This window comes from Bison bison, unplaced genomic scaffold (assembly GCF_000754665.1).
Source record: "Bison bison bison isolate TAMUID 2011002044 unplaced genomic scaffold, Bison_UMD1.0 scf7180017864459, whole genome shotgun sequence".
NCBI classification, from domain to species: domain Eukaryota; kingdom Metazoa; phylum Chordata; class Mammalia; order Artiodactyla; family Bovidae; genus Bison; species Bison bison.
Window position 1 is genome coordinate 2,802,594 of NW_011495021.1, and position 12,170 is coordinate 2,814,763.

Consider the following 12,170-nt stretch of genomic DNA (forward strand, 5'->3'; position numbering starts at 1 on the left):
AGTATTATATACTTTGAATATAGAATACTTTACATTAAAAGTTTTCTATTATTGGACATTTAAATTGTGTTCAATTAGAAAAATCCCAATCTTAAAAAAACTAACTTCAACTCTCAGTAGCAAAACTAGCTACTTTAATGTTACTATCACTCCCATTCCTGTGCTCCTTTAGTTATCCCTATGATAACTAACTAATAACTAATAAAATTAAGATGTAAAAGTATTATGTAATTTATAAACAAACCAACAAGTGAAGCACTTCTATAGCTAAATGGCAGGGAATTTCATTCAAAGAAATCTTATTATGAAGAGACTGTGGGTTTTGATGTTTTTACCTGTATTTTCTAAGTGAGTAAAGTGACATAATAAGAGTCTCCATAATTAACAAACAATGCATTAATTATTGCAAGAAAACACAGAAAGGGTGTTTCCCAAAGGAGCTCAGTTTTCTAAAATATCAAAGATAAAATCAAATCTTATAAAGTGTATTAGTGTAAGACTGGTGAGGCAGGAAAAAAGGATTTACTGTGGTATTGCTCTTGTGAGGCTGAGAGGGAGAGTTTGATGATAGCAGAGTAGGATTTTGAAATTTGTATTGGTTGCTTGTGGTTTGGAGCTGTCATTTATTTTCTAGTGTGACAGATATGAGTTTTTTCCTGATCAAATTATATAATGGAGCCTGGGAAACATAATTTTTCTGCAACACACTGGAGCAACAGAGGTTAATGAGGAATTAAAAATAAACTGCAATCAGAAGAGAGAACATTATCAGGGAATAAGTGAGATTAACTCCACTGTAATATCCAGTTAGGACTGGATTGGATGACTGTCAGTCCTTTTCATAACCTTTGAACATGATTGATGCCTCTAAAAGTTTTACTCCAATGTAAGATTTAGTTACCAGTAGCCAGTGTACTGAGCCAGGCATTGAATATATTGGATTCTATCTTCAATTGGACTCTGGTAATAAAGAACATAGGAAAGCAAGATTTAGTCTCAAATCATGTGTGTGTGGAAGTTTCCCAAGGGGCTCAGCGGTGAAGAATCCACCTGCCAAACAGGAGACGCAGGTTCAGTTTCCTGAACTGGACACATGACTTAGCGACTAAATGGCAGCAGCAGCATATATGTGTGAGGTTTTTGTACAAGTGTGTTCTCGTGCTCAGTTATGTATGACTCTTTGCAACCCCAAGGACTGTATCCTGCCAGGTTCCTCTGTCCATGGAATTTTCCAGGCAAGAATATTGGAGTGGGTTGCCATTTCCTTCTCTAGGGGATCTTCCTGATCTAGGGATTAAACCAGCATTTCTTGCCTCTCCTGCATTGGCAGGCAGTTTCTTTACTACTTGTGTCTCCTTTGCAGGAAGCCCTTTGTACAGGTAACTTTACCTCAATATTATAGAAATAATTAGCATAACTTTATATGGGGACAGAAAGAAATGTGAAGAATAAGGAGCAAACTACAGATGATAATTAACATAAAAAAGAAAATCCTAAAGATGATTCTGTCATGTCAGTAGAGCTCATTTCCAATAAGATAAAAACAGTTTGCAGGTGGATTAGTATGTGTACAGATGAAATTCTGCATGATTTGATTACTGAGATATCACCAGATCTCTGCTTTCTAAACATATCCTACTTGGGCCTAGAACTAAAGCATTTATCTAAATCACAGGGGTTTGTGACATTGCATATAAATTATTTTGAATATGCTAAATACATTCATATATTTACTGTTCATATTTGTTAAAAGTGTATATACACACACAGCTTGTGAGATGATTCATAATCAAATCTCAGGATGAGAGATCTGAAAAGTGGATCATGATGTTAGCACTTTAGTGATTATATCATGCTGGAAAATAAGGATTAATTAGCATTCTACCTTTAAATAAGGTATCAGGTTTATAAGAATTACCACTGTTTAATTAGAATAAGTAATGATAATTTATTTTTAAATATAAAATCTTTTATGCCTTTATTACTTTGCAAAAAAGTCAGTGTTAAAATTGACAGAACAAGTTATTCACCAATAAGCTATTTGCATCATTATTTATTTTCCATTTTTCACGCTAAGGTTAATTCCCACAATTTCACATGAACTCACACATTACAACTCCGTGTTTCCTATTTTATTTTACATTTCATTTTTTCTAGCCTTGTCTTTAATCCTGGTACATGTTCAGTGATGTCTATTGATAGAGGAGAATTCCACGTTAAGGTAACTTGAGTTGAATGATACAGCTGTCTACTGAATAACTTGTTACTAAATCAAAAGAAATGGCACTGAGTACAAACCTAGAGAAAAGAGTAAAGTACTGGCCTGAAAATGATTTGTCTTGTCTTTGGAAAATGCGCTTTTTGAGGTTTTCCATCATGAACTAACCTTATATTTCCATGGGAATGTTATTTTCTTCATGCAAATTGGAGATATACACCTTTAAATGTCTGAGGACTTTAGTGTATAAAATGTGCATTATCATATTTGCAGTCCTTTTGTCTTTAAGAAGGATTTGACCTTAAACTGCAAAGGATTTAATAAAAAGATATAACAAGGGAGTCAAAGCTGAAAGTTAGTAATTAAGAAAAAAAATCAATCAATAAGATTTTTAATTGCATAAATCTACCACTTCTAAATTGCTATGCAAACTCCAGTGACCCAACAACATTAGGAAGGGAGAGGGGTCAGACTAGGTTCACATTTGAAAAATTTGTTTTCTTGGTTCTCTGCATTCATACAATGGATTGTGTCCTTTCTTCAACTTTGAGCACTTTTAGCACTGTTTGGTATTTAAAATTTTTTCCTTGGGACTTTCTCCAAACAACTTATTTTCCTTAAATCTTTCTGTTCTGAAAATCATTTTCATAAGATTTCTTAATTCTTAGTTTATTTTGAAATTTAAATATACCAGATTAAAATCTGATGATACCCAAATTAATCTTTAATACCTCGCTGTGGGTCTGACATCAGATTGCTGTTTAGAGACATAATTCATGAAGATATTTAAAGTTATATGTAGTTGGCACTCAAATATCTCTCTGTCACACATTGTAACCTATCAGTTCCCTCTTCTGCCTTTTAAAAATCACTTCAGACAGCATTCAGTTGACCCCGCGATTCCCTGGATGTAACTCAATCATGCCTCTCTTCTTACAACAATCATCCTCACATGAATAATGAATATTTTCATCCTTAGCTCCTTCTTTGTTTTCCGTAGCTGGCATTCTAACCTCTACCATCAAGATAGTCCTCTTAAATATCACTACTGTTTTTCTACTAGCTAAATTCCAAAGAAATTCTCAGCTCTCAAATTTATTTAAAAGGTTAATTATCCCTCTTTAATTAAACTATGTATTTTATCTTTCTAATTTTTTTATCTTTCTAAAATACTGCATATTTTACCTTTTCTAATTTCCTAAGTATTTGTCATGTTTATTTGCTGTTTGCATTATTCCTTTGTCCTTTAACTGCAGACAATCCACCAACTCCCAGTCACCTTATTTTTTTGAAAGATTCACGTCTCCACTAAGTGTAAAGTATATCACTCCCTAACAATCTCTCTTTGAGAATATCTTACTTTATGTCAATACTAGCATAATATTCATAGCTTCCCATTTTCTCTACCTTGAAGTGAATTTTGATGCTTTTCTCTTATTTATCCTTTGTATTTATTCAAATATGATTTTCTCACTTTCAGGCCTTTATTTAATTCTGTTTATGTCAGGGTCTGAATACTGTTTAGGAACTTAGTCATCTTACACTTGCTGTCTGAATCTTTTTTACTCCTCACTTCTATCTATTCTATCTGTCACACTATACAGGATACTGATTATGAAATATGCCTATGATGCTTAAAAATAGGCAATTTCTTTAACCAGAATCTTGATTTCCCCAAATAGGGAAACTAATATCTATCTCATAATTCTTTTTGTATTAAAGAATTTATCCATGTAAAATATTTTGGAAATTGCCTAAAATATATATTAAGTACTCAATAAATATTCACTTTTAAAGTTACCATTGAAACTTTAAAAATAAATAGCATATTTTCTAAGATGCTAATTCTACTTTAGAATAACCACATTTTCTGTAATATTCGCAAGTCCTTAAACTGACAACTGGAGTCCCTGATACTGTAACAGCTTTATGGTGTGGCAACATGGTTAGGCTTCACTATGGTCCCTAATAATTCAAACAAACATTAATCTACATGCTGCTGTGAAGGGAATTTTGATTAAGCTTCTTTATCCTGGATGGCCTGACCTAATCAGGCCAAGTCTGTTGAAGACGGATTGCTGCTGCTACTGCTAAGTCACTTCAGTTGTGTCCTTGTGCGACCCCATGGACTGCAGCCCACCAGGCAAGAGTACTGGAATGGGGTACCATTGCCTTCTCCAGAAGAGGGATTAAGCATTTCCTATGTCAAAGACTCAAATTATCACCTGTGCTGTGCTGTGTTTAGTGGCTCAGTTGTGTCTGACTCTTTGCAACCGCTTGGTTGGTAGCCTGCCAGGCTCCTCTGTCCATGGGGATTCTCAAGGCAAGAATACTAGAGTGGGTTGCCATGCCCTCCTCCAGGGGTTCTTCCCAACCCAGGGATCTAACCCAAGTCTCCTGCATTGCAGGCAGATTCTTTACCTACTGAGCCACCAGAGAAGCCCAAGAATACTGGAGTGGATGGCCTATCCCTTCTCCAGGGGATCTTCCCAACCCAGGAATTGAACCAGGGCCTCCTGTATTGCAGGTTGATTCTTTACCAGCTGATCAAGCTCAAATTACAGCCTACTTATGATCATGTCTTCCTGACAGCCTGCCTATGATGATATATCCCCTTAGCCAGCCTCCACAGCCCATTCTTTGTAATACATTTTTTATGTATACACACACTTATACATGCATTTTGGAATAGCTAAGGGCCTGGCTTATAGTACACACTCAGATAATATGTTTTAATGAACTAATTCCAGTTATATATCTCTAGTCAGCCTGCAATCTGTGAGTTTTTTTTTTTTTTTTTTACTAATGTGACTCTATTTCCAATAGTCTTAACATAATAATCATATTTATACATGTGATAGTTCTGTTTATTTTAATAAAATATCACTGACAGAGCTGCTTGGCTAATTAAAACTAAAATAAACTGTTCCTTGACAATTTTATATGTGGGGTTTCTTTCCCCTTCTTTAACTGTTAGCATTTTATTTTGAAAACCTGTAGTTATCCATGAATTAAAAATCAGGATGCTGCTGCTAAGTCGCTTCAGTTGTGTCCGACTCTGCGACACCATAGATAGCAGCCCACCAGGCTCCTCTGTCCCTGAGATTCTCCAGGCAAGAACACTGGAGTGGGTTGCCATTTCCTTCTCCAATGCATGAAAGTGAAAAGTGAAAGTGAAAAGTGAAAGTGAAAAGTGAAAATGAAGTAGCTCAGTCGTGCCCGACTCTTAGCGACCCCATGAACGGGAGCCCACCAGGCTCCTCCGTCCATGGGATTTTCCAGGCAAGAGTACTGGAGTGGGATGCCATTGCCTTCTCCAAAAAATCAGGATAGACAACTGCAAACCTTTAATTGAAAATATCCTATTAAATGTCAGTGTTTTAAACTTCTATACAATCTTATAGCATGTAATTAACTTAATCAAGGCACTGGAAATTAGTCATTCAAGAATCTGATAATATAAAGGAAGATGACTGAAGCCTTCAAGTGGATGTTCACATTCTGGTGTTATCAGTACATTCTCTGAAATTAGTAATATTTGAGGGAAAAAAAGAAACATTATTGGTGATTTTGTACATAAGATATTTAAATACACTAAGCATTGCTTTAGCTTTTTAAAAGAATGTCATTTTAGAAATACACAAAAAACTATGAATTTTTAAAGTAAAACTAAATACAATTTTATTAACATTTTATGAACTACTTAAGATGCATGTTTGATAACTTACATTCATAATATAAATTAAATCTATACTGTACCTTTGTTTTTCTAAAATCTTCTGCACACCAAGACTCCTAGAAATAAAGTTTTTCTCTTTTTCTTTAGGCCATTTCACTCTGAGGAGTTACAATGTATTAGAGCGTGACTAAGCTCTGGAACATAGATGCATAGGTCACAAGGGAGAAAACAATATTAATGGAGAGCAATTGAGAAATACCATTTCCTCAGAACTAAAACCAACCAAACACAAAAAATAGTCTCCATATTATGCAAAGACTTACCAACTCTAAGTTTATAAAAAAGACAGGATATAGAGATAGAATGACAATTTTTCTCTCATCGTTAACATGACTGAATATGATTTCATAAAAAATGACACATATATTTTATTTCCCTTTTGCCTATTTCACTTTTTGATTGTCAAAACATCAAGCTAACAACATATTTTAACAAGTATTTAGCTAACTGTGTATGCTGTCATAATCTTGGAAACCTGCCTTGACTATCCCATTTATTTCAAGTATTTATGCATTTTGAATAAATGTATAAAAACATGTTGAAATAAAGAAAATCTGCTTTTATCTAATTATAAGAAAGTTAGATATAAAAACTATAAATGTACATGGAGATTGCATAAATGAATCTAATTTATAATCATATTATCTTATTAGAATTTTGAGCGTATTCTTGCAATTTAACTAATTTGCAGTGTGTTATTTTGCTAAACATCAAAAAATTATATATGTAGGTATTTTATCAAACCTTATTTTTGTTTACTGCTGCTGCTGCTGCGTCGCTTCAGTCGTGTCCGACTCTGTGCGACCCCATAGACGGCAGCCCACCAGGCTCCCCCGTCCCTGGGATTCTCCAGGCAAGAACACTGGAGTGGGTTGCCATTTCCTTCTCCAATGCAGGAAAGTGAAAAGTGAAAGTAAATTCGCTCAGTCGTGTCCGACTCAGCGACCCCATGGACTGCAGCCCACCAGGCTCCTCCATCCATGGGAAAATTCAGCAATGTTATTTTACTAGGAGAAGGGGACGACAGAGGATGAGATGGCTGGATGGCATCGCTGACTCGATGGACCTGAGTCTGCGTGAACTCCGGGAGTTGGTGATGGACAGGAAGGCCTGGCGTGCTGCGATTCATGGGGTCGAAAAGAGTCAGACATGACTGAGCGACTGAACTGAACTGAACTGAAGATTCTATTACTTAATTATACAAATGTTTGCATTGTTATAAAATGAGTTCTACAGGTAAGACATTATAATTCTACCTAACTCATCATTATGTTTCCAGTGAATGAAGCGATTAACATAGGTAATTAAAAAAGAAATAGGGAACAATTTGTTGTATTTGAATAAGAAACTATAGAAATGGCACCAGTTCCATTTAATCTTAAACTTCTGTCCCCAAAATACAGATACTTACCATAGATTTTTTTCCTTATTTTTGCGTTATTTGTGTGTAAGTATGATACTTGGGCAGAGAAGGCAATGGCAACCCTCTCCAGTACTCTTGCCTGGAAAATCCCATGGATGAAGGACCCTGGTAGGCTGCAGTCCGTGGGGTCGCAGAGTCCGATACGACTGAGAGACTTCACTTTCACTTTTCACTTCCCTGCATTGGAGAAGGAAATGGCAAGCCACTCCAGTGTTCTTGCCTGGAGAATTTCAGGGACGGGGGAGCCTGGTAGGCTGCCGTCTATGGGGTCGCACAGAGTCGGACACGACTGAAGCGACGCAGCAGCAGCAGCAGCAGCAGCATGATACTTGGGGGCTTCCCAGGTGGTGCTAGTGGTAAAGAATCCACCTGCCAATGCAGGAGACCTAAGAGAGACTTGGGTTCAATCCTTGGGTTGGAAAGATTCCCTGGAGGAGGGCATGGCAACCCACTCCAGTGTCCTTGCCTTGAGAATCCCATGGACAGAGGACCCTAGAGGGCTACAGTCCACAGAGTCCCAAACAGGCACAACTGAAGTGACTTACATGCATGCATGCAAGATCAGTTCAGTTGCTCAGTGGTGTCCGACTCTTTGCGATCCCATGAATCGCAGCACGCTAGGCTTCCCTGTCTATCACCAACTCCTGGAATTCACTCAAACTCACGTCCATCGAGTCAGTGATGCCATCCAGCCATCTCATCCTCTGTCGTCCCCTTCTCCTCCTGCCCCCAATCCTTCCCAGCATCAGAGTCTTTTCCAATGATACTTGGCCCTATTTCTGGTTGCTTTTCATTCTCATGAGCTTTGTTGATAGGGCACTATTCATGCCTGAGGAAATAAGTGGAGGATTTTTCACATAATGCTGGAAATCATCAGGGTTAGTTTATAGAAATACATGCATTAAAATAAATAAATTCATGAAATTTGGAGAGCATATCAAGACCTGATGAGAAACAGACATAACTAAAGAAGGAGAGATTATAGAATATGTACATAGTTACCAACACCAATGTGAAATGAGAAAAACTAGTGAGGAATTTGTCCAAAGTCTAAGTACTTTTTTTGTTGTTGCTGTTGGTTTTCTTTAGAGATTCTTCTTTAAGGAAGAAAGTGTGATTTTTTTTTATTATGCTATTGACATTATACTGAAAAACATACTTGCAAATGAAATAAAAGTATGGTCAATTGTGATCCCAGAAATAGTATCAGGAATGAAACTTAGATATATTTCTCTAACGTAGAATAAGATTTATCACATGAGAAAGAACATTTGATTTCGGTATAAAATATTGCTGAGTACTGACAATTTGTTCACTCACTCATTGTTCCCAATTCACCATCAGTGATTTTTTAAAATTTATTGAAGTATAATTGATCAGAAACAGTATGTTAGTTTCATGTGCGTAACATACTGATTTAGTATTTCTATACATTACAGAATGATCACCACAATAAATCCACCTACTATTTGTCACCCTACAAAACTATTACAGTGTAATTATATTCTCTATGCTACAAATTTCATCCCATGACTCACTTTTAGGTAACTGGAAGTTTACATCATTCAATCTCCCTCATTTATTTCACTCATGTTCCTATCCCTTTCCCTTCTGACAAGAACATGTTCTCTGTATCTATGAGTTTTTTCTGTTTGACTTGTTGTTTGTTTTGTAAATTGCTTGCCACATATAAATAAAATCATACTGTATTTGTTTCCCTGTGTTGTATTTTTTCACATAGCATAATATCCTCTAGGTCCATCCATGTTGCTGCAAATGGGAAGAATTTATACTTCCTTATGGCTGAAGAATATTCCATATATTTATACCACATCTTTATCAATTCATCCATGGGTGGACACTTTAGGTTGTTTCCATGTCTTGGCTGCTGTAAATAATGCTGCTATGAATATGGCCCCTTCATGGATCACAGCCTTATCATGGCTGTGTCACTCATTTCACATGCTAGCATGTCCTTCAATAAGTGCTCAAAGACCTTCAAGCTAGGCTTCAGCAGTACGTGAACTGAGAATTTCAGGTGTATAAATCTGGGTTTTGAAAAGACAGATGAACAAGAGATCAATTGCCTACCTGTTAAATCATAGAGAAAACAAGGAAATTCCAGAAAAAAATCTACCCCTGCTTCATTTACTTTGCTAAAGCCTTTAACTGTATGGATCACAATAAACTGTGGAAGATTCTTAGAGATAGAAATACCAGACTACCTTACCTGTCTCCTGAAAAGCCTATATGCAGATCAAGAAGCAACAGTTAGAAACAGACATGGAACAATGGACTAGTTCAAAATTGAGAAAGGAGGAGTTACAACAAGGCTGTATATTGTCACCCTGCTTATTTAATTTTATGAACAGTACATCATGCAAAATGCCAGATTGGATGAATTCCATGCTGGAATCAGCATTGCCTGGTGATATATCAACAACCTTACAATGCAGATGATAGCACTCTAATAGCAGAAAGGGAAGAGGAACTGAAGAGCTCCTTGATGAGGGTGAAAGAAGACAGTAGAAAAGTTGGCTTAAAACTTAACATTCAGACAACCCAGATCATGGCATTGCTCCCATCACTTCAGAGCAAAACGATGCTGAAAAATTGGAAACAGTGACAGACTTTGTTTTCTTGGATCCAAATCACTGCAAACAGTGACTTCAACCATGAAATTGAAGGACTCTTGCTCCTTGGAAGAAAAGCTATGACAAACGCAGACAGTATTAAAAAGTAGAGACATCATTTTGCCAACAAAGATCCATATAGTCAAAGCTATGGTTTTGCCAGTAGTCAAGTACAGATGTGAGAGTTGGACCATAAAGAAGTGTTAGTGATGAAGAATTGATGCTTTAGAATTGTGGTGCTGGAGAAGACTCTTTAGAGTCCCTTGGACAGCAAGGAGATCAAACCAGTCAATCCTACAGGGAATCAACCCTGCATATTCATTGGAAAGACTGATGCTGAAGCTAAAACTCCAATACTTTGGCCACCTAATATGAAGAGCTGACTCATTGGAAAGGATCCTGATGCTGGGAAAGATTGAAGGCAGGAGGAGAAGGGGATGACAGAGGATGAGATGGTTGGATGGCATCACCGACTCGATGGACATGAATTTCAATCCCCGGGTGTTGGTGATGGACAGGGGTCCTGGCGTGCTGCAGTCCATGGGGTCACAAAGAGTCGGACACGACTTAGCAAGTGAACAACAGCTGCAACTACTTTTATAAGTATTTGATCTATTACATACACAGTATATTTACCAATGAGATTTTTTTCTTTCATAATTTCCATATTTCTAGTAACGATTTCTTGATTTTTGCTAAAGAAGTGCATTTAACTTTCTATAAAACTCATTTAGTGATTCTGAATACTTTCATCTTTTGCTCATCTGTAAAATTCGATCTCTCTTTCAACTTAGAATGTTATCCTTACTGGGAAGAGTATTCTTGGTTGTAGGTGTTTTCCTTTCATGATGTTTAATATGTCATGTCACTACATTCTAGTTTGCAAAGTTTTTGATGAAAAGCCAGCTGATTGTCTTGTGGGAGCTTGTTTTTAGGTAACTACTTGTCTTTCCCTTGATGCTTTTAAGATTTTATCTGTCTTTAATTTTTGTCATAAATTTCATTTGGACTCTGTGCTTCTTGGACCTGGATGTGGGCATCATTTTCCAGGTTAGGGAAGTTTTAAGCTATTATTTTTTTTCAACTAAGTTGCCCTTTCATTCCTATTCGCCTTCTCAAACCTTATTATATGAATGCTAATACACTTGATGTTATCTGAGAGGTCTCAATATGTCCATAATTTTTTTAAAATTATTTTATTTTTCAATTGAAGGATAATTGCTTTACAGAATTTTGCTGTTTTCTGTTAAATCTCAACATGAAATCAGCCATTGATATACATATATCCTCTCCCTTTTGAATCTCCTTCCCATCTCCCTCCCTATCTCACCCCCCTAGGCTGACACAGAGCCCCTGTTTAAGTTTTCTGAGACATACAGCAAATTCCCATTGTCTATCTAATTTACATATAGTAATGTAAGTTTCCATGCTGCTCTCCATACATCTCACCCTCTCTTCCCCTCTTCCCATGTCCATAAGTCTATTCTCAATGTCTGTTTCTCCATTGCTGCCCTGCAAATAAATTCTTCAGTACCATTTTCTAGATTCTGTATATGTGCATTAGAATACAATATTTATCTTTCTCTTTCTGATTCATTTCACTCTTTATAAAAGGTTCTAGGTTCATCCACCTCATCAGAAATGACTCAAATCAATTCTTTTTATGGCTGAATAATATTCCATTGTGTATATGTACCACAACTTCTTTATCCATTCATCTGTCGATGGACATCTAGGTTACTTCCATGTTCTAGCTATTGTAAATAGTGCTGCAGTGAACAAAGGGATAAATGTGTCTTTTTAAATTTTGGTTTCCCTAGGGTATGTGGGATTCTTGGGTCATCAGATCAGATCAGATCAGTCGCTCAGTTGTGTCTGACTCTTTGCGACCCCATGAATTGCAGCATGCCAGGCCTCCCTGTCCATCACCAACTCCCGGAGTCCACCCAAACCCATGTCCATTGTGTCGGTGATGCCATTTAACCATCTCATCCTCTGTCGTCCCCTTCTTCTCTTGCCCCCAATCCCTCCCAGCATGAGGGTCTTTTCCAATGAGTCAACTCTTCACATGAGGTGGCCAAAGTACTGGAGTTTCAGCTTTAGCATCATTCCTTCCAAAGAAATCCCAGGGCTGATCTCCTTCAGAATGGACTGGTT